At 43.8% G+C, this 22,955-nt stretch overlaps 1 non-coding gene and 1 pseudogene across 1 annotated transcript; one reads left to right on the top strand and one right to left on the bottom strand.

Moving 5' to 3' along the window:
* Positions 1–1,704: 1,704 nt before the first annotated feature.
* Positions 1,705–1,804, bottom strand: LOC115416126 (small nucleolar RNA U13). The gene has a single exon (XR_003934922.1). It is a non-coding gene; the product is annotated as a small nucleolar RNA U13 (small nucleolar RNA).
* Positions 1,805–4,665: 2,861 nt separating this feature from the next.
* On the top strand, positions 4,666–19,480 carry LOC115416122 (serine/threonine-protein phosphatase 2A catalytic subunit beta isoform-like; annotated as a pseudogene).
* The last annotated feature ends 3,475 nt before the right edge of the window (positions 19,481–22,955 follow it).

Here is a 22,955-nt window from a genome sequence, read left to right as displayed (position 1 = left end):
TGTCCTAGTCCCATTAGTCCTTTAACTGTCCTAGTCCCATTAGTCCTTTAAAGCTCTACCGTATGATGGGACATTTTTACACTTTTCTTTGCCATCTTCAAATGCTCCTAATAAGTGTGTGTCAAACTAAAATGTAAAAGAAATCCACCAGGTATTGAAACTCAAAAATGTTTAATTCTCATATATTTCCAATAAAAGTCTGACCAATCATTTTAGTCGGTCCGACTGAAGTAATTGGTCGAACCTGACTGAGCCTCCTGTCAATCATCCATTACGGCCGTCCAGCATCTGATCCATTATCGCTGTCTCACATCCGATATGTGTCCCTCTGAATCTGACGCTTCACTGGCGCTGCTTCTCCTGTCACTGACCACAGTCTACTGACCACTGACCACAGTCTACTGTCACTGACCACAGTCTACTGACCACTGACCACAGTCTACTGACCACAGTCTACTGACCACTGACCACAGTCTACTGTCACTGACCACAGTCTACTGACCACTGACCACAGTCTACTGACCACAGTCTACTGACCACTGACCACAGTCTACTGTCTAGGATGTGTTTGGATAGAACTGACATGCACATGTGGAAGGGGAAAACTGATTTATGAACAGAAACAACAACTGAGGGGAACAAACAGGAGTCTGATGAATGAAGGATGGAGATAAAAGTCCAGAAGTCAGCTGTACTGGACTGAACAGGTCTGCATAAAGCTCAGCTTTTCTGACGGTGGGACTCATACAGGTACATGTACCTGGTGTCACACATGTAAGATGATGTAGGATGATAATTGTATGGACTATGAAACCTCTAATGTCCATGGAAAATTCGCGGATGCCGCATGTTCACAGTGTGTGCGCCCATCCCCTGGGCACTGCAGTGAAGACCCTGACCCAGTACTGCACAGACCAGGTCTACTGATGGAACAGGTCTACTGATGGAACAGGAGCCGCGGGCCCGCGGCAGGTGGATGATGCATCTGATTACTGAGGGAGGGGTCCGCGGACACGCCAAAATGGACCGGACCTCCACCTCTGCTTCCTCCTCCGTTTCCATCGCGCATCAGATGAGAGTAGGAGGAGCCTCAGAGCTCAGGCAGAGGGAAGGGGGCGGGGCTTTGGAGGGAGGTGGGTTGTTCATGTTCAAACTTTTACTAAGTGCTGTGAGACATGCCACATCTGTAGGTATAGCTTTAACTGTCCTAGTCCCTTTAGTCCTTTAACTGTCCTAGTCCCTTTAGTCCTTTAACTGTCCTAGTCCCTTTAGTCCTCTGTCCTAGTCCCTTTAGTCCTTTAACTGTCCTAGTCCCATTAGTCCTTTAACTGTCCTAGTCCCTTTAGTCCCTTTAGTCCTTTAACTGTCCTAGTCCCTTTAGTCCCTTTAGTCCTTTAACTGTCCTAGTCCCTTTAGTCCTTTAACTGTCCTAGTCCCATTAGTCCTTTAACTGTCCTAGTCCCTTTAGTCCTTTTAGTCCTTTAACTGTCCTAGTCCCTTTAGTCTTTTAACTGTCCTAGTCCCTTTAGTCCTTTGTTCCTTTGTTCAGTTTCATCACTTCTGTTCTGAGTTCTGTTAGAACTTCCACTCTACAAACACAACATTTAAATATAATAATAATAATAATAATGCTGGTGGTGGTTCCAGTCTTTACTTCTTCCTTTTTGTTCATTTCCGCATTCTTGATCCAGTTCCGGTTCCGGGGTTCAGAAGGGCTGAGGCGCTTTGCGTAACAAGGAAAGGAAGCACCTTTCACGGACAGTCCGTGAACACACCATTCATCATGTGATTGAACCGAAAGGATCAGATTCAAACATGGCGGAGGGCGGAACTGTTCCCGCCAAACCGGGTCTTCACTGACGGTGTCGGGGATGATCCGGGATGATCCGGGTTCTAGTTCATGTGAAAATAATGACATAAAACAGACACAGGACATGAAAACAGAACGGGTCTAACCCGGTTTAAACACTTGAATCTGTAAAAACAGGAGGACGGGCTCACAGCAATGCATTGTGGGAGCCGTGGTGTTCCCGCCCTGTTCAGACACTGACCTCTGGTGGCCATACTGAGGAAGGACAACAACAAGGACCCCCCCCCCCCCCCCCCAAATAAATAAATAAATGATAAAAAATAATAATTTAAAAAAAAGGACCTGACGGAAACCAACGGGTGTGAATCAGCTCTGGTTCTAGTTGAACTTTGGAATGAAGGCAGAATTGAATTATTTGTGTCATAATATTTGATTTGAAGTCAATGAAATGCAAAAATATGTATATTTGAACCTATTGAATTTTTTTCTTTTTTCTTTCTTTCTTAAAAATAAAACAAAATAAAAGTAAAAAAAAAAAAATAAAATAAATAAAAAAATATAAAAAGTATAAATAAAAAATAAAATAAATAAAAAAATAAAAAATAAATAAAATGAACCTGATGATTTGAATGTCAGTGTTTTTATTTTTAATTTCAATTATAAACTATAAAATTTAACAGAATCTAGATTTCTGTCTCATGATGACTTCAGTTAATATTATATTTTAAAAACATTTTAATAACAGACGGAACCTCTGTCATCGTTTGTTTGTTTGTTCCAGTTCAAAGTCTTTTTTTTTTTTTATCTTTCTCTATTCATTGACTGAAGTTAAAGGTCAATAATCGTAAATGAATCTTAACACTTATTCAATATAACTGATTCTGTTTATTTATTTATCGTAATTTCCCCTGCGTTTTGTGGTTTGTTTTTTGTGGTTATTTATTTATTCTATTGTTTACTTTTTTATTTGTGCGTCATTTCCGCCCTGTCTGTGTCCTTTAACTTGCAGCTGTAGAAATGAGACTTTAGTTCCATTCATTTCCTTCATTCAGCAGAAACTGAATTAATGGAGTCCCAGATGGAACAGTAACAGGTCCAGTCCTGCTCTCCACAGCTGAAGGCTCATCCAAGCTTGTACATGCTCGCTCTGCACTGGAGCTCTCAGAGGATATTTGTACCAAAACTGACAAAACCTTATTTGACTTTATCTGGAAAAAAAAAATCTCATCTCATTGGAAAAAGTGTGGTGATAAACAAGCTGAGTACTGGTGGGTTCAGTGTCCTGGATGTTCATCCTGTGCACTCCACGTTCCAGATGAAACGGTTCCAAAGGTCCTGAACACACCACAGTCCTGATGGAACTTTATTCCTACAGATGCATTTGAGGCTTTAGGAGGATGGAACTTTGTATTCAGATGGAACTACAGTCTAGAAAAGCTTCCTGTTCAACTTTCTGATGTTCATCAACAGTTCCTTTTATGTCGGTTCTTGGTATAGAAACAGAACTGTTCCCCTCACAAATGTTCGATATGGAAGAACCAGAATGTATGTTTGAAACGTAAGTCGTTGTTTTTAAAGAACTGGGCTGATAACGGAACACTGCTGGTCTGTCAGCTGTTTAACAGGAAGGTCACTTATTTACTTCTAGTGAATTTTTGTTGGAATCTAAAACTCCAGTACTCCCTAGAGAATCTGCCACTGTGTTGGATTCTGTCCCTTCAGGTTGAAAAACTCTGATATCTTCTACTATTAGTCCTTCAACAACCATTAGCCCTCAAACTGCACAATCAGAATTATACACAGGAAATTTACATCCATTCTGAAGTAAAAAAAACCCAATAATAAATGCATTAGAAGTGATTGAAAGGATACAGTTTGTAAGGCAGCGTCCATCTGTTTTTGGAGTCGTTTCTGTTCTGATGTGGAATGGGAAAAGGTCTGGTTTTTACCAACGAAGGGTTTATTTCAGATACAGTGACAGAGGTGTCTTTAGAACTGGTACACAGGTGTTATCCAGGTAATTTAACTCTGATTATCAGATCAGTGTCCACCCTTTTTGCTCATTTTGTCATAATTCAGATGAAACATGAACTCATTTGTTTTGTGCCTTTGGTCCAGTTTTTTGGTGCGATATCAATCTGTTTTTAAATAGAAAGCTGGATATTTCTTTGAACTTCAAAACTGAAGATATTTTATTTGGTTTCTTTATTACTGATTGGCCTGTTCGGAAATCGTTTATTCTTAATCTCATTTCCTTATTAGCTAAATGTCATGTACATACAAGCAGATGTGCCAATCAGAAGCCCAGCTCTGTGGTCTGTAAATCTGATCTGAAATCCTGTCTAGACACACTGAACTTCTGCACTAACCCTAAAGCTGTGAAGACTAAAGCCTTATGGGACCAGTTTAAGTTGTTATTTAGTTATTTTTATTTTGTTTTGTTTGTTTGTTTGTTGTTTTTTCCTCTTCTTGTTTATTCCTTTACCTTTATTTTATTTCATTTACTTACCTATTTATGTAATTGTATTTAATCTCTTCCTGCCTCACTCGAGCATTATGGGTTTTTTTTCTCCATGCCATGTTCTGGTCTATGTGTATGCGGTATTTTGTAAATAAAGCATGAGAAAAAAAAAAAAAAAACTTGCAGCCGCAGTTCTCCGCTCTGCGCTCGGTGTCGCCGGTGCGCCTCCTGGCGTCATTAAAGTGCCCGGATGTTATTGTAGCTAGCTCCTTTAGCTAATCGGCTAGCCGCTGCCTTCTGCCGCTCCGGTCTGCCGCACCGCGGACTCTCGACCCTCGGACGCCCCGGGCCTGATCCGCGCAGTTTGACCGTCGGTAACTGACGCCAGTGGTTTGTCATGATAGACGCTGATGTGAACGGTCCGGTATTTTTAATTCAAAACAGTGGTTTTCCAACCGATTTGGCGGGACCTGATCGGGTGAACAATACGAGCTAACGCTAACGCAGCTAAACACAGGCCAGTCTATTTCTTCGGTAGCTAACACAGCTAGCTTAGCGAGCTACCGCGGCTGCCATGGAAGACAAGTCCTTCACGAAGAGTTAGATCAGTGGATCGAACAGCTAAACGAGTGCAAGCAGCTAACGGAGAACCAGGTCCGGACGCTCTGTGAGAAGGTAAGTCCGCCTCTGTGCTCCGGTTCGGGTCCATCCTTTGACTGTGGCCTACATTTGAAAAGCGGCTCCGGCTAGTTCCTGGAAGGAGCCAGGGCTAAGGCGCCGCTTTTCTGTCCGTTTTCGGCCGGTCATCCTGAACGTAGAGGAGTGAAAACCACTGCCAATCAAATGGTTCCCGAAGAATGTCCAAGTGTACCCGCCGCTCGGTCACTTTAATCCAAAATAAACCGAGTGAAAGAATACACTCGTCGTGTGAGTTTGAACAGGCCGTAGATCCGCATCTTTGACATTTGGTCCAGTGATTAGACGAGGCCCGTCTCACCGCCTGTTTATTGTAAATGGCGTTGGCTGTGCGCACTGACCTGCGCACTGGTCAGCCCATTCATTCAACTGGGTCCACCCGAACCCTATTTATGGAGGACCACATGGAGGACACAACCCTGAGAGAGGGGATGGTGGGGTCAGATGTGGTCCTGGTCTGGTCGTGATACTTCTAGTACTTCTTTAAAGGGACCTGGACTGGCTTTGACCTGTGGTTCTGAGTGGGTTCTGGTTCTGAGTGGGTTCTGTTTCAGTCTGTGGTTCTGGGTCGGTCTGTCTCAGTCTCTGCCTGTCGGTCTGAGTGGGTTCTGGTTCTGCCTTCACTTGGGTCTCATTGTTTGTAAACGTAAACCTAGTCGGACCCTGGAGGACCGGGTTCACTTCTGCTCAGTGTTTGAGCTCAGATGATCCTCATCCATGGTTTTAGTTTAAACCAGGGGGGTCAGACTCACTTTAGTTCAGGGTCCACATTCCGTCCAACAGCGGGCCGGACCGGTCCAATCGTACCAGTGACCAGTGTCATTAAGTCAAATGACAGGATGAAAATGTTTTTATCACCAAATGATTCTGTGAAGAATGAGACGAACCTGAACAACCATGAAACAGCTGACAGGAGTTCAGAAGAACAGGTGGACTGATGAGCAGTCTGGTTATGTTCCACATGTTCAGTCTGTTTATGTTCCACATGTTCAGTCTGTTTATTGATTGATTGATTGATGTATTTATTTCGAACATGAATGTCAAACAGAAGAAAATAAATAAACAACACTTAAACAGAAGACATATAATACATATTCGAAAAGGAGTGAGAAGAAGTACAACTTATAAACTCCACCCCTTCTCCTTCTGTAATTAATAACAATAATATCCTTCCTGGTCTAATCAGATCTATACACTATGCCATAATATGACTGATACTGACTAGTAAGTAATTAGGTTTCCAACTTTATATTATTATGAACAAATATACACTGAACAAAAATATAAACACACCACTTTTGTTTTTGCTCCCATTTTTCATGAGCTGAACTCAAAGATCTAAAACTTTTTCTGTGTACACACAAGGTTTATTTCTCTCAAATATTGTTCACAAATCTGTCTAAATTTGTGTTAGTGAACACTTCTTCTTTGCTGAGATAATCCATCCACCTCACAGGTGTGGCAGATCAAGATGCTGATTAGACAGCAGGATTTTTGCACAGGTGTGCCTTAGGCTGGCCACAATAAAAGGCCACTCCAAAATGTGCAGTTTTATCACACAGCACAATACCACAGATGTCACAAGTTTTGAGGGAATATGCACTGGTCATGCTGACTTCAGGAATCTCCACCAGAGCTTTTGCCTGTGAATTGAATGTTCATTTCTCTACCATAAGCCATCTCCAAAGCTGTTTCAGAGAATTCATGAAGAAGACTGTGCGAGGAAAATGGTGGTCACACCAAATACTGACTGGTTTTCTGACCCCCCTGGACCACCCAATACAGTAAAAGTGCACATTTTAGAGTGGCCTTTTATTGTGGCCAGCCTAAGTCACACCTGTGCAATAATCCTGCTGTCTAATCAGCATCTGGATCTGCCACACCTGTGAGGTGGATGGATTATCTCAGCAAAGGACAAAGGAGAAGTGCTCACTAACACAGATTTAGACAAATTTATGAACAATATTTGAGAGAAATAGGCCTTTTGTGTACGTAGAAAAAGTTTTAGATCTTTGAGTTCAGCTCATGAAAAATGGGAGCAAAAACAAAAGTGGTGCGTTTATATTTTTGTTCAGTGTAATATGATTTACATACACACCTAATACAATAACACATATATGTAAATACATATTCATACACAGATCTATACACACATATACACCTACATATATGCTCACACACACCTATTCATACATGTACACACACTTACACACATACTTGTACATCATTAGAACCCCCAGTGTTCCCCCTCCCCTCCCTCCTCCCTGTACGTCTGTAAAATTGTGCCTTTGTTTGTCTTTTTAAATTCTTTCCTGCTCGGTCGTTGCTTTAACTCTATATTAAATCTGTTCCACAGTCTCACCCCTCTGACTGAAACACAAACACCCTTCCTAGTCGTGCGTATTAAGGGAATTTTAAAGTTAATTTTCCCCCTTAAATCATAACCCCCCCTCATGAGTACTGAATAATTTCTGTATATTTGTTGGTAATAGATTATTTTTGTCTTTGTCCATTATTGGAGCTGTTTGATGGTCCTCAGTGTCTGTGAACTGGAGTCATTCTGACTGTCAGAATAATGAGTGTGTGTTCCTGGTAGACAACAGTAGGATGATCCTCTGCTCTTTTCTGAATAATAGTTCATGTCTGTAGTGAGCTCTGGTAGTTTGAACCCCAGACCTCAGCCCAGTCCTGTAAATATGGTGAAACTAGGGAACAGTACAGAGTGTGAAGTGACTTGTGATCCAAAACCTTCTTTGCTTTATTTATTATTTCGATGCTTCTGCAGACTTTAGTTTGTACATGTTTGATATGTGCTTTCCAACTGATTCTGTCATCAGTGGTTACCCCCAGAAATTTTATTTCATGTACTATCTCTATTTCAATTCTGTCTATTTTTATTGTTACCTGTGAATTATTTCTACAGTTACCAAATATTATTATTTTTGTCTTGCTAAGATTTAATGATAACCTGTTTCTGTCAAACCACATTTTTACTTTGTTCATTTCTGTAGTGACTTCCTCCTGTAATTTTTGTAAGTTATCCCCAGAGCAGAAAATATTTGTATCATCAGCAAAGAACACAAAGTGCAATACCTTAGAAACTTTACATATTTCATTTATATACAAAAGAAAAAAATTTAGGACCCAATACTGACCCCTGGGGGACCCCACAAGCAATGTCCAAACATGATGAATCCCAGTCCCCAGTTTCCCAAACTGCCGTCTGCCACTTAAAGAACTTTGGACCCAGTCCAGCACAGTCCCCCTTATGCCATACCGTTCCAGTTTAGTGAGGAATATTTTATGGGTGATGGTGTCAAAGGCTTTTTTTAAATCAATAAATATTCCAGTGGCATATTGTTTATTATCTACAGCATTTGTGGTTTCTGCTGTTGCCTCACTTGTTGCCAGTGCTGTTGATCTGTTTGTCCTGAACTCGTACTGATTCTCTGCCAGTATTTTGTGCTTTTCTACGAATGTGTCCAGTCTGTTGTTGAAAAGTTTTTCCAATATTTTTGAAAACTGTGGCAGTAAGGAGACAGGTGTGTACTCTGTGAACAGGTGTTTGTTTCCAGCCTTGTACAGAGGTTTGACTTTAGCTCTTTTCACTGTATGTGGAAATGAACTGGTTTGAAATGATCAGTTACATATGTAGGTTAGTGGTTTGGAAATCCCCTCAATGACCTTTTTTACCAGTGACATATTAATATCATTAAAGTCGTCGACAGTCTGTTCTTACATTTTCTAACAATATTAACAATTTCATTTTCATCCACTGCTTTTAGAAACGATGAGCACTGGTTTCTTTCTGATAAATGTTCTCCATATTTCCCTGGATCAAGGAATTTTCTTGCAAGATCCGGTCCTACATTTACAAAGAATTCATTCAAACTATCAGCCACCTGGTTCATGTGATAGTTTCCACTATCCTTATCAATAAAATACTGAGGCAGACTAGTATGGCTAGATCCATTTTTTATAATATTGTTTAGTATATTCCAGATAGTTTTAATGTTATTTTTGTTATCATCTAATATCCTCTTGTAATAATCTTTCTTACTTACCCTTATAATATTAGTTAATTTATTTTTATATTTTTTATATTTATTTTCTGCCTCTTTAGTTCTGTCTTATGAAATCTCTGTAAAGTTTATTTTTCTTTTTGCAGGCATTTTGTAGTCCTTTTGTTATCCATGGGCAATGAGCATATGATAGTTTTCTGTTATATTTCTTAACTGGACAATGTTTACTAGGCCTGTAACGGTACACGTACTGAACCGAACCGTTTCGGTACACACCTGTTCGGTTCGGTACACAGCTGTTCGGAACGGCACAGTATGTTGACAAAAAGAAAAAGGAACGAAAGACGTCATTTGATGCGGAACTTTAAATCCGCACAAGTTTCACATGGACATATTAAAGGACGCGCACACTGACCCGAAATACCAAATAGCAGCTGATACAAGGTTAAAAAAACAACAAATATGTTGTGAACCTGGAAGGAACAGACTGCAGACCCTCCAGCATCAGTCCAGTCCAGTTTGGATCAGTTCAGGTTCAGCTGAAAGACAACAACCAGGAAAGAGACGGAGAGAAGACGGACGTTGTTTGGCCCCTAGGAACTACGGTAGTTCTAAATCACACTAGCTCTCTCTCTCTCTCTCTCTCTCTCTCTCTCTCTCTCTCTCTCTCTCTCTCTCTCTCTCTCTCTCTCTCTCTCTCTCTCTCTCTCTCTCTCTCTCTCTCACGCACGCTGTATAACAGAGGAATAGAACTCGGAGTTGGCCACTGAAATTATATAAAAATGAAGTTTCACTTTCGTTTCACGCCAGCGTTAGTTACGATAGTTATGGACCGGGCCACCCCACCCCCCCCACCCCCCCAGCTCCGACCAAAAAAAACAACAACAAACAAACCATCCCCCAGACAAATTGCACATTGCGCGTGCATGCACGCACACACACACACACACACACACACACACACAAAATGTCCTAAACAGTTTGTTCTCTGTCCTAAAATAAATAATTTGGTTCAGTTTGTTGTCAGTGTTGCTCTTCAGTTTGTTTCAACAGAATACCAGTTTACCCTCCTGTTAATGTTGCACTTCATGCAGAATTTTTTTGTTATTTTTATGCAGAATGTGAACTGACAGAACTGGGATTAGATTTTTTTTGATTGTTCAAAACTACCTTATTAGGGAAAAGTGCAATACTAATGTTAAAAATACATTTAGTAATATTAATAATTTATTTTATTTTCTATTTGATTTGTAGCAGCAGAATTATATTATTCCTGTTTTTCTATATTCTATTGTGTCCAAAAATTGGGGGAAAAATGTTCAAAAATTCATAAATGTATTAAAGACATTTTGAGGGGTTTTCTTTCTTCCCGTACCGAACTGAAAAAAACCGAACCGTAGCTTTGAAAACCGAAAACGTACCGAACCGAAAATTTTGTGTACCGTTACAGGCCTAATGTTTACCATATAATGAGGTAAATATTCTGAGGAACTCATCATACGCAAGGTTTACATCTTTTTTCCTGTAAATGGTATCGCAGTTATACTCCAATAATTCCTGTTTAAGACTGTTTATGGATTTGTCAGATTTTACTCATCTATATTCCGTTTGTTTAACTTGTTTCTACATTTGATGTCATAGATTGTGAACACTAGCAAATGGTCACTGATGTCATTAATTAAAAGTCCACTTATTGTATTATTATCAATGTCATTGGTGAAAATATTATCAATGAGAGTGGCACGATGGGATGGAATTCTGCTGGGTCTGGGGATTTTTGGAAACAGGCTCATACTATATATTGTATTAATAAATTCATTTGTAGTTTTCTGTTTGTTGGGATTTAACATATCAATATTAAAATCCCCACATATGAAAATAGTTTTATTGCTTATTTTAGAGAATACTGATTCCATCCACTCGCTGAATGTACTAATGCTTGAGCCCGGTGCTCTGTAAATGCAGCTAACAATAATATTCTTGTATTTCTCCATGTGCACTTCAGTTGTTAATGTTCAAGGAGATTATCAATTACAGTTGTAATGTCAACCAAAACCCTGAAGTCTAAAGATTTATGAATATATAAAGCTACTCCTCCACCACTCTTATTTAATCTGTTATTATATCTGAATTCATAGCCTTCTAATTCAAAGTCTATACCCTTTTCAGCACTGATCCATGTTTCAGATACTGCTGTTACACTGAACGGCTGTGAAAATGTTTGTAGATAGTTCTTAATATTATTGAAATTTGCATATAAGCTTCTACTGTTGAAGTGGATGAGTGAAAATCTACCCTCAGATTTAATGTTCTGGTTGTATTGATCATCCGTGTAACAGCAGCAGTTATTATCTGTGGAGGAGAAAAAGTTCTTGTCCAGGTCTATATCCTGTTCCAAATCCATGATGCTGTGATCAGTGTATTCAAAGGTTTCCAGTTCCAGTTGCTGATATTCACTGGTCCTCTGTGTTATGGGACTACCTTCCCCGGATGTAGAGTGAGTTCTGTCATTGTTTGTAATGGTTGAGTTCTGTTGATGACCTCAGAGTCCAGTAGATCACCCAGATGATCCTGACCATCCTTGTTCCAGTAGATGTAGTCCAGTTTACAGTCAGTGGAATTTGTCCAGTTCACTCATATTCCTGATGCAGATCCCTTTGGCTTCCTCAGGGGTCCCGTTTAACTTTAGGAATACTTTACAGTTGGATGTCCAGGTGTTTTGTATTTTTTCTGTTTCTGTAGCTGGCGTGCTCTTCTGGCTATGTCGGCATTGTGTTTGGCTAGGTGCTCGTTTATGAAGACATCTGCTCCCTTCAGCTTTCTTCCTTGTTTCAGAAGCGTTGTCTTTTGTTTCCTGTTTATGAATCGGATTATTACTGCAGGCCTGTCACTGGCCTTTCTTCTGGGTAGTGGGTGGCAGGTCTCCATGTTGTTCCAGTCCAACTTTAGCTCCTTGGACTGTACAAAGCCAACCACCTGATGCCCCACACAGTCAGACTCCAGCTCACCAGGCTCTCCTCCATTGTCGGCGGTCACCGCTCGCGCGTATGACGGGGCTTTATTTGGAGTCTGGTGATGATCACATCATTGACCCGCATATACTGCTCCAGGTCCGCGACTCTGCTCTCCAGATGGGCAATACGCTTATCTCTTTCGGCATTCAGCAGCCTCAGTGCCTTCACTTCCTCTACCAGATCCATGATGCTCTTCTGTTGGAGCTGAACAGCAGAAACTTCCTCTGTTATGAAGTCTAGCAATTTTTTAATATCCTAGACTTCCTCGGTCGTCGGATTCTTCTTCGGACCCATGTCGCTAATTTAATTGGCACAATAAAGTCTTTTTGCCGGTAGATCTGCCGGCGCCGGGGTTACCCGGGGTTAACACTAACACCGCACAACTCGCAGACAGGAAGCCCCAACTCCCTTTATGTTCCACATGTGCAGTCTGTTTATGTTCTACATGTGCAGTCTGTATATGTTCCACATGTGCAGTCTGTATATGTTCCACATGTTTAGTCTGTTTATGTTCTACATGTTTAGTCTGTTTATGTTCTACATGTGCAGTCTGTTTATGTTCCACATGTGCAGTCTGTTTATGTTCTACATGTTTAGTCTGTTTATGTTCTACATGTGCAGTCTGTATATGTTCTACATGTGCAGTCTGTTTATGTTCCACATGTGCAGTCTGTTTATGTTCTACATGTTTAATCTGTTTATGTTCCACATGTGCAGTCTGTTTATGTTCTACATGTTTAATCTGTTTATGTTCTACATGTGCAGTCTGTATATGTTCTACATGTGCAGTCTGTTTATGTTCTACATGTGCAGTCTGTTTATGTTCTACGTGTGCAGTCTGTTTATGTTCTACATGTGCAGTCTGTTTATGTTCCACATGTGCAGTCTGTATATGTTCTACATGTGCAGTCTGTTTATGTTCTACATGTTTAGTCTGTTTATGTTCTACATGTGCAGTCTGTTTATGTTCCACATGTGCAGTCTGTTTATGTTCTACATGTTTAGTCTGTTTATGTTCTACATGTTTAGTCTGTATATGTTCTACATGTGCAGTCTGTTTATGTTCCACATGTGCAGTCTGTTTATGTTCTACATGTTTAATCTGTTTATGTTCTACATGTTTAGTCTGTTTATGTTCTACATGTGCAGTCTATTTATGTTCTACATGTTTAGTCTGTTTATGTTCCACATGTGCAGTCTGTTTATGTTCTACATGTGCAGTCTGTTTATGTTCTACATGTGCAGTCTGTTTATGTTCTACATGTGCAGTCTGTTTATGTTCTACATGTGCAGTCTGTTTATGTTCTACATGTGCAGTCTGTTTATGTTCTACATGTGCGGTCTGTTTATGTTCTACATGTGCGGTCTGTTTATGTTCTACATGTGCAGTCTGTTTATGTTCTACATGTGCAGTCTGTTTATGTTCTATATGTTTAATCTGTTTATGTTCTACATGTGCAGTCTGTTTATGTTCCACATGTGCAGTCTGTTTATGTTCCACATGTGCAGTCTGTTTATGTTCTACATGTGCAGTCTGTTTATGTTCCACATGTTTAGTCTGTTTATGTTCTACATGTTTAATCTGTTTATGTTCCACATGTTTAATCTGTTTATGTTCCACATGTGCAGTCTGTTTATGTTCTACATGTGCAGTCTGTTTATGTTCTACATGTTTAGTCTGTTTATGTTCTACATGTTTAGTCTGTTTATGTTCCACATGTTTAGTCTGTTTATGTTCTACATGTTTAGTCTGTTTATGTTCCACATGTGCAGTCTGTTTATGTTCTACATGTTTAGTCTGTTTATGTTCTACATGTGCAGTCTGTTTATGTTCCACATGTTCTGTAGAACATAAACAGAACATGTAGAACATGTTCTGTTCTGTTTGTGTCATGAATCCACTTCCTGTCATGAAGCCCTTCATCGCTGTCAGGATCTGGGGTTAGGGTTAGTCCTTAAACCTGTGAATGTGGGTTAGGGCCCTGGGTTAGGGTTAGTCCTTAAACCTGTGAATGTGGGTTAGGGTCCTGGGTTAGGGTTAGTCCTTAACCTGTGAATGTGGGTTAGGGTCCTGGGTTAGGGTTAGTCCTTACAACCTGTGAATGTGGGTTAGGGCCTGGGTTAGGGTTAGTCCTTAAACCTTGTGAATGTGGGTTAGGGCCCTGGGTTAGGGTTAGTCCTTAAACCTGTGAATGTGGGTTAGGGTCCTGGGTTAGGGTTAGTCCTTAAACCTGTGAATGTGGGTTAGGGTCCTGGGTTAGGGTTAGTCCTTAAACCTGTGAATGTGGGTTAGGGCCCTGGGTTAGGGTTAGTCCTTAAACCTGTGAATGTGGGTTAGGGCCTGGGTTAGGGTAGTCCTTAAACCTGTGAATGTGGGTTAGGGTCCTGGGTTAGGGTTAGTCCTTAAACCTGTGAATGTGGGTTAGGGTCCTGGGTTAGGGTTAGTCCTTAAACCTGTGAATGTGGGTTAGGGCCCTGGGTTAGGGTTAGTCCTTAAACCTGTGAATGTGGGTTAGGGTCCTGGGTTAGGGTTAGTCCTTAAACCTGTGAATGTGGGTTAGGGTCCTGGGTTAGGGTTAGTCCTTAAACCTGTGAATGTGGGTTAGGGCCCTGGGTTAGGGTTAGTCCTTAAACCTGTGAATGTGGGTTAGGGTCCTGGGTTAGGGTTAGTCCTTAAACCTGTGAATGTGGGTTAGGGTCCTGGGTTAGGGTTAGTCCTTAAACCTGTGAATGTGGGTTAGGGCCCTGGGTTAGGGTTAGTCCTTAAACCTGTGAATGTGGGTTAGGGTCCTGGGTTAGGGTTAGTCCTTAAACCTGTGAATGTGGGTTAGGGCCCTGGGTTAGGGTTAGTCCTTAAACCTGTGAATGTGGGTTAGGGTCCTGGGTTAGGGTTAGTCCTTAAACCTGTGAATGTGGGTTAGGGCCCTGGGTTAGGGTTAGTCCTTAAACCTGTGAATGTGGGTTAGGGTCCTGGGTTAGGGTTAGTCCTTAAACCTGTGAATGTGGGTTAGGGCCCTGGGTTAGGGTTAGTCCTTAAACCTGTGAATGTGGGTTAGGGCCCTGGGTTAGGGTTAGTCCTTAAACCTGTGAATGTGGGTTAGGGCCCTGGGTTAGGGTTAGTCCTTCAACCTGTGAATGTGGGTTAGGGTTATGCCACGTTTCCACTACGTGGAACCGGCTCGACTCCACTCTGGTACCAGGTCCTATTCCAGACCGTTTCCATTCCAGGATACTCCCCACTTTACAGTACCTGGTTGTCATAGCGATGCGGCGCATTATTTCCGTGTCGTCTGCTCAGAGTTGCTGAAAACTCACTCATTGCCGGTTGTCTGGTCTGAATGTTTCCGTCTTCCACCACAGACTGAAGCTCCTGGACCGACCCTGGTGGAGTTTATCTGTTCTCATGTGGATTACTGGACCCACAGATTGACTGTCCACTAACACATCTGTCTTTAGCTTACCGGCCGACAGGCTTTGAATTTGGCCGGTAAGCTACAGGGCCATTGGTCCTATTTTTTGTAAAAGGGCGGGTCACACAGAAAACTGTCCGACCAATCAGTGGTCTGCAGTGTTATGTGTCATGGTTCAGTATCACTTGGACCCTCAGCAGAGGTGATACCAAAAATCTAGGACCAGGTACCAGATTCCAGGTCCTTTTATGGAATGGAAACGCTAAAAGTCCGGGCCAAGTCGAGCCGGTACCACACAGCATTAGAAAGTCAGATGTCATCATGTCTGGATCAGAACCATGTTCTGTTTCTGATGTCTGTTCAGTTTGAATCCAAATGAAATGAACTGTCACGTGGTGATGGTGGTGGTGGTGTGATTCTTCCTGTCATTTTCCTCAGTTGATGAACTTTACTCTGCTGCTGTTTTCTGTTGATTTTCACCGGGGTGGCCGTCCCTCTGCCCCGGCAGCAGATGACCGTCTGCCCCGGCGGCAGCAGTGGTCATCTGTCCACCCCAACGGCGGTTGACCATCTGCTCTGGCGGCGGCGGTCATCTGTCTGGCGGCAGTGGCAGCGGTCATCTGTCCGCCCCGGTGGCAGCGGTCATCTGTCGGCGGCGGTGGCGCCCTGGTAGGTCCATGCTTTGGTTTGAATGTGACTAATGGCGGTGGTCTGTGTTTGTTTTTCAGGCCAAGGAGATCCTGACCAAGGAGTCCAATGTGCAGGAGGTGAGATTTCCCATCACGCCTCAGTGTGAAGTCAGGAAGCAGCTGACGGACAGACCAGTAGGGTCTGGATGGATCCAGTTCAGACGGTCTGCAGGTCCAGATCTGAGCCCAGATAACTGTTAACTTGGAGTCCAACTGTACTGTCTGTGTTCCATCTACAACCAGAAGAACAGAACAGCAGAAGTGCACCTGCACTAGAACCACTGAAGGAACCACCAGGACATGCTCTCCCCCTCTGACCTTCCATGACCTCTGACCTTTAATGACCGCTGATGACCTCTGACCTAGAATAACCTCTGACCTTCAATGACCTCTGACCTTCAATGACCCCTGACCTTCAATGAACATGAACAGATGAACACCCATTCGTTTGTTTAATTATTGACTGAATATGAAAAGTCAAACTGTTGAAATCAAACACATTAAATCACAATTAACAGTTTGACTGAATAATAAAAATAATAATAATAATAATAATCCCATCCTATCTGATTCTAATTCCAGTCCTTGTGCTTCAGTAGAACCTTCGTTCATGAACTGATGAATGTGTTTGAAACATCAGTGCTTCAGCAGGATGTTGGTTCTGGTTCCTGTTCCAGTTCCACCGTGTTTCCAGTGTAAACCCAGACCCAGTTCCTTTCAGAACCTGAAAGGACCTGTCATGTTTCCACCTCAGTGGGTCGGACCCATCGGTGTTGGATCTGGATCCGGGTCTCAGATGAACCTAATGTAATCACAGTTTCCATGGGAACGGAGTCTCACCACTCAGACCTTCATCTGGTTCTGATGAAAATCCACAATAGACTCAAGTCCAAAGGTCCACCATCCACCAGGACCAGGGTCCATCAGGACCTGATGGATCCTGATCCGGTTCCAAAAGTTTGGCGGTTTGAGTCAGTTTAGTGTGAACACGTTCAGCTGAAGGTGGTGGAGAACACGGAACCAGAACCAACAGTCAAACACACCAGGACCGCTCCAGTTCTGGTCCAATTCTGGTCCAGGTCCACGGGTTCTAAGAGCCGTTCCCTGTGGTTGCAGGTGCGATGCCCAGTCACAGTGTGCGGAGACGTCCACGGTCAGTTCCACGACCTGATGGAGCTGTTTAAGATCGGAGGGAAGTCCCCCGACACCAACTACCTGTTCATGGGAGACTACGTGGACAGAGGGTACTACTCTGTGGAGACCGTCACACTGCTGGTCACACTAAAGGTACCCTAGAACCAACACAGAACCAATACAGAACCAACACACAACCCACACAGATCCAACACAATAGAACCCACACAGAACCTACGTGGACAGAGGGTACTACTCTGTGGAGACCGTCACACTGCTGGTCACACTAAAGGTTCTGTAGAACCCACACAGAACCAACATAGAACCCACACGGAACCAACACAACCGTCACTGGCAGACTGTACTGGGACTGGGTCTGTGTCCAGACTCAAACCTGGTCTGGACTCGGTACAGAACCCATGGCGGTCCGATCAGTTCCGCGGCTCACCGCTGCAGTCCAGTTGGTCGGTTCCACCGCTCACCGCTGTCCACGCCGTCTCTTGCAGGTCCGGTTCCAGGAGCGGATCACCATCCTGCGGGGGAACCACGAGTCGCGGCAGATCACGCAGGTCTACGGCTTCTACGACGAGTGCCTGAGGAAGTACGGCAACGCCAACGTGTGGAAGTACTTCACAGACCTGTTCGACTACCTGCCGCTGACCGCACTGGTGGATGGACAGGTGAGAGCGTCGTCATGGTGACCAGTCCGACCACACCTGACCTAAACTGAGCTGACCTGTGTTCTGATGTGGTCCCTTTCAGATCTTCTGTCTGCATGGAGGACTGTCCCCGTCCATAGACACCCTGGACCACATACGAGCCCTGGACCGCCTGCAGGAAGTCCCACATGAGGTAGGTAGACCGGCACCTGGACCAGGAGAGACCAGTAAGACCAGTTCCCTCTAACCAGATCTCAGTTCAAACCCTGGTCCTCAGTGTGTAGACCCTCAGACCTGGTCCTCAGTGTGTAGACTCTCAGACCTGGTCCTCAGTGTGTAGACTCTCAGACCTGGTCCTCAATGTCTAGACTCTCAGACCTGGTCCTCAGTGTCTAGACCCTCAGACCTGGTCCTCAGTGTGTAGACCCTCAGACCTGGTCCTCAGTGTGTAGACTCTCAGACCTGGTCCTCAATGTCTAGACTCTCAGACCTGGTCCTCAGTGTCTAGACCCTCAGACCTGGTCCTCAGTGTGTAGACCCTCAGACCTGGTCTCAGACCTGGTTCTTAGTCTTGTTTGTTGCTGTTGCTGGTCCTTGGACCTGCAGACCCACGTGGTCCGTACTGATCCTGATGGTGCGTTTAGGGTCCCATGTGCGACCTGCTGTGGTCGGATCCTGACGACCGCGGTGGGTGGGGCATCTCACCTCGGGGGGCGGGCTACACCTTCGGACAGGACATCTCGGAAACCTTCAACCACGCCAACGGCCTCACCCTGGGTGTCCCGCGCACACCAGCTCGTCATGGAGGTAAGACCCAGACCCCCGAACCCCAAGCCGCCGGGCTCCTATTGGCCTGGCGGTCAGCTGATCTGTGTGTGTTTGTTTCCAGGGTTACAACTGGGGCCACGATAAGAACGTGGTGACCATCTTCAGTGCACCCAACTACTGCTACCGCTGCGGAAACCAGGCGGCCATCATGGAACTGGACGACACCCTCAAATACTCGTTGTGAGTACAGACTCTGACCCACATCAGACCTGGACCTGTTGGACCCACATAGGACCTGGACCTGTTAGACCTATCTGACCCACATAGGACCTGGATCAGTTAGATCTGTTTGACCCAGGTTGGACCTGGATCGGTCAGATCTATCCGACCCTCAGGTCCAGGTCCAGGGTTTTCTATTGGTTCTTTGTTGTTCTTTCATGTGGTGTCTGATGTTTCTTTTGATCTGATTGGTTCCTTCTAACTCCTCCTCCTCTTCCTGTTTCAGCCTTCAGTTTGACCCCGCCCCCCCGCCGCGGCGGAGCCCCATGTGACCAGACGCACTCCTGACTACTTCCTGTGAATGTCCAAAGCCTCCCCTGTCAATCACCTACAGAGCTCCGCCCCCTGCCCTCCCACCTTCATTCTTTCAGGCGGAAAGGCGGAAACTAGAACCGAGGATTGGCCCGTCAGCGCAGAGCTCCGCCCCCTTCAGCTGTCCGTCATTAACGCTGTGCTTCTGGAAACCCCGCCTCCCTGTGTTTCTGTTGTTTTTCTGTTTCTGTTTGAACCATGAATAAAACTTCCACCGTGGACCAAATGTGCCATAATCGGATCCTTTTCCTCCATCTGCTCCTCCTCCTCCTTCTGTTGGACTCCTCCTTTCTTCTCCTCCTCCCCTCTCTCTCTCTCTCTCTCTCTCACGGCGTCTGTGCTTCTTTCTTTCTGTTGTGAATGAGTCGAGTGCGTGTGCTTGGCCGTAGCTGTGCGTTGTGTTCAGGTGCGCTCGGTCGTCTCCACTCTGATCGCTGTCATTGAATCCAAACCAGACGACCAATCAATAAATGTCCTGTTGACAAACCAGACGCTGTCTGAGTCTTCACTGACCACACCCACTGCACACTGGCACCGCCCACTGGGTTCGTGGGACCTCAGAGGGGTCGAACGTTCGGCCCGTGGACCCAAACGGGACCAGGACCCAAACCTGTTGGAGGTCCTGGACTGTTCAGATCTACTGATCCCTCCCACAGGACGGATTAGCGCCGCCTCGGATACACAAAACACCGGCGACTACGACAACAAAGTCGTAACATTTTGAGAATAAATTCACATTGTGACGAAAAAGTTCAAATTCAGACACTTTAAACCTTTTTGATTTTCCTGTTCCAGCGAACGCAACAAACCAAACATCTGCTTTCACTGCTGTTGGAGTGGACCACTAAGGCTAACATGTGGGGTGGTGGGTGCGGCTAACAGGTGCAGTATTTGGTGGGCGGGGCTAATAGGTGCAGTATTTTGTGGGTGGGGCTAATAGGCTCAGCATTTGGTGGGTGGGGCTAAATGATGCAGTATTTGATGGGCGGGGCTAATAGTCTTAGTATTTGATGGGTTGACTAATAGGTGTTGTATTTGGTGGGCGGGGCTAATAGTCTCAGTATTTGATGGGTGGGCTAATAGGTGTTGTATTTGGTGGGCGGGGCTAATAGTCTCGGTATTTGATGGGTGGGGCTTATCGGCATTCAAGTCCTGAAGCTCAGACTTCATTTGTTCTCCTAGTGGGCATGGTTCTTCTGCTAAGTAGCTCCTCCTCCCATGGGACGGTCAGTCCACCAGGCCCCGCCTTCTCGTCATAGACTGGATCACATGGTCCTCTGACGTAGACCGGCTCCTCCTCAGATCCAGGTAAAGGGTCCTTAAAGGGTTAAAGGGTATTTAAAGGGTCCAGTCCGACCCTTTGGTTGTATTTATGAAACGCTTAAATTCCTCTGAACGGTCACAGACGTTCTGATCATTTTTGGTCATTTCAGTCTAAAATGGATCAGAACCAGTTCAATACAGTCAGAATAAAGTAGAAGTAAAGACAACTGGACACGTGTCTGAGTGTAAACAAAAAAAGGTAGACGACACAGAAGTGTTGACATTTACACACTAACCTTTTCTAAAAACTGAACGTGAAGCGTTGTCATAGAAGATGAAAAACTACAGAACGGACCTGTGTTCATACGAGTCTGTGTTCATGAGTCTGTGTTCATACGAGTCTGTGTTCATACGAGTCTGTGTTCATGAGTCTGTGTTCATACGAGTCTGTGTTCACGAGTCTGTGTTCACGAGTCTGTGTTCATGAGTCTGTGTTCACGAGTCTGTGTTCATGAGTCTGTGTTCATACGAGTCTGTGTTCATGAGTCTGTGTTCATACGAGTCTGTGTTCATACGAGTCTGTGTTCATGAGTCTGTGTTCATACGAGTCTGTGTTCATACGAGTCTGTGTTCATGAGTCTGTGTTCATACGAGTCTGTGTTCATACGAGTCTGTGTTCATGAGTCTGTGTTCATACGAGTCTGTGTTCACGAGTCTGTGTTCACGAGTCTGTGTTCATACGAGTCTGTGTTCATGAGTCTGTGTTCATACGAGTCTGTGTTCATGAGTCTGTGTTCATACGAGTCTGTGTTCATACGAGTCTGTGTTCATGAGTCTGTGTTCATACGAGTCTGTGTTCATGAGTCTGTGTTCATACGAGTCTGTGTTCACGAGTCTGTGTTCATACGAGTCTGTGTTCATACGAGTCTGTGTTCATGAGTCTGTGTTCATACGAGTCTGTGTTCATGAGTCTGTGTTCACGAGTCTGTGTTCATGAGTCTGTGTTCATACGAGTCTGTGTTCATACGAGTCTGTGTTCATACGAGTCTGTGTTCATGAGTCTGTGTTCATGAGTCTGTGTTCATACGAGTCTGTGTTCATGAGTCTGTGTTCATACGAGTCTGTGTTCATACGAGTCTGTGTTCATGAGTCTGTGTTCATACGAGTCTGTGTTCATGAGTCTGTGTTCATACGAGTCTGTGTTCATACGAGTCTGTGTTCATACGAGTCTGTGTTCATGAGTCTGTGTTCATACGAGTCTGTGTTCATACGAGTCTGTGTTCATGAGTCTGTGTTCATACGAGTCTGTGTTCATACGAGTCTGTGTTCATGAGTCTGTGTTCATACGAGTCTGTGTTCATACGAGTCTGTGTTCATGAGTCTGTGTTCATACGAGTCTGTGTTCATGAGTCTGTGTTCATACGAGTCTGTGTTCATGAGTCTGTGTTCATGAGTCTGTGTTCATACGAGTCTGTGTTCATACGAGTCTGTGTTCATACGAGTCTGTGTTCATGAGTCTGTGTTCATACGAGTCTGTGTTCATGAGTCTGTGTTCATACGAGTCTGTGTTCATACGAGTCTGTGTTCATGAGTCTGTGTTCATACGAGTCTGTGTTCATACGAGTCTGTGTTCATGAGTCTGTGTTCATACGAGTCTGTGTTCATGAGTCTGTGTTCATACGAGTCTGTTCATACGAGTCTGTGTTCATACGAGTCTGTGTTCATGAGTCTGTGTTCATACGAGTCTGTGTTCATACGAGTCTGTGTTCATGAGTCTGTGTTCATACGAGTCTGTGTTCATGAGTCTGTGTTCATACGAGTCTGTGTTCATACGAGTCTGTTCATGAGTCTGTGTTCATACGAGTCTGTGTTCATGAGTCTGTGTTCATACGAGTCTGTGTTCATGAGTCTGTGTTCATACAAGTCTGTTCATACGAGTCTGTGTTCATACGAGTCTGTGTTCATGAGTCTGTGTTCATACGAGTCTGTGTTCATACGAGTCTGTGTTCATGAGTCTGTGTTCATACGAGTCTGTGTTCATACGAGTCTGTGTTCATACGAGTCTGTGTTCATACGAGTCTGTTCATACGAGTCTGTGTTCATGAGTCTGTGTTCATACGAGTCTGTGTTCATACGAGTCTGTTCATACGAGTCTGTGTTCATACGAGTCTGTGTTCATACGAGTCTGTGTTCATGAGTCTGTGTTCATACGAGTCTGTGCACTTGGACTCATCCTGTTCTTTAATGTGTGTGTGTGTAAAGAAACTGAACATGAATAAATAATAAACTGAACATGAATAAATAATAAACTGAACATGAATAAATAATACACCGGCTGTTAGTGACAGACCAGTGACGGTGTTCGGATTGGACAGTTGTATCCTTTTATTTTTGTCTTTTTGGTTTCTGTTGGATTTCCATTTAGTTTGATTGTGGCC

This window comes from Sphaeramia orbicularis, unplaced genomic scaffold (genome assembly GCF_902148855.1).
Source record: "Sphaeramia orbicularis unplaced genomic scaffold, fSphaOr1.1, whole genome shotgun sequence".
NCBI classification, from domain to species: domain Eukaryota; kingdom Metazoa; phylum Chordata; class Actinopteri; order Kurtiformes; family Apogonidae; genus Sphaeramia; species Sphaeramia orbicularis.
The sequence above is the reverse complement of the archived record's forward strand: the minus strand, read 5'-3'. Positions and strand labels throughout refer to the sequence as shown.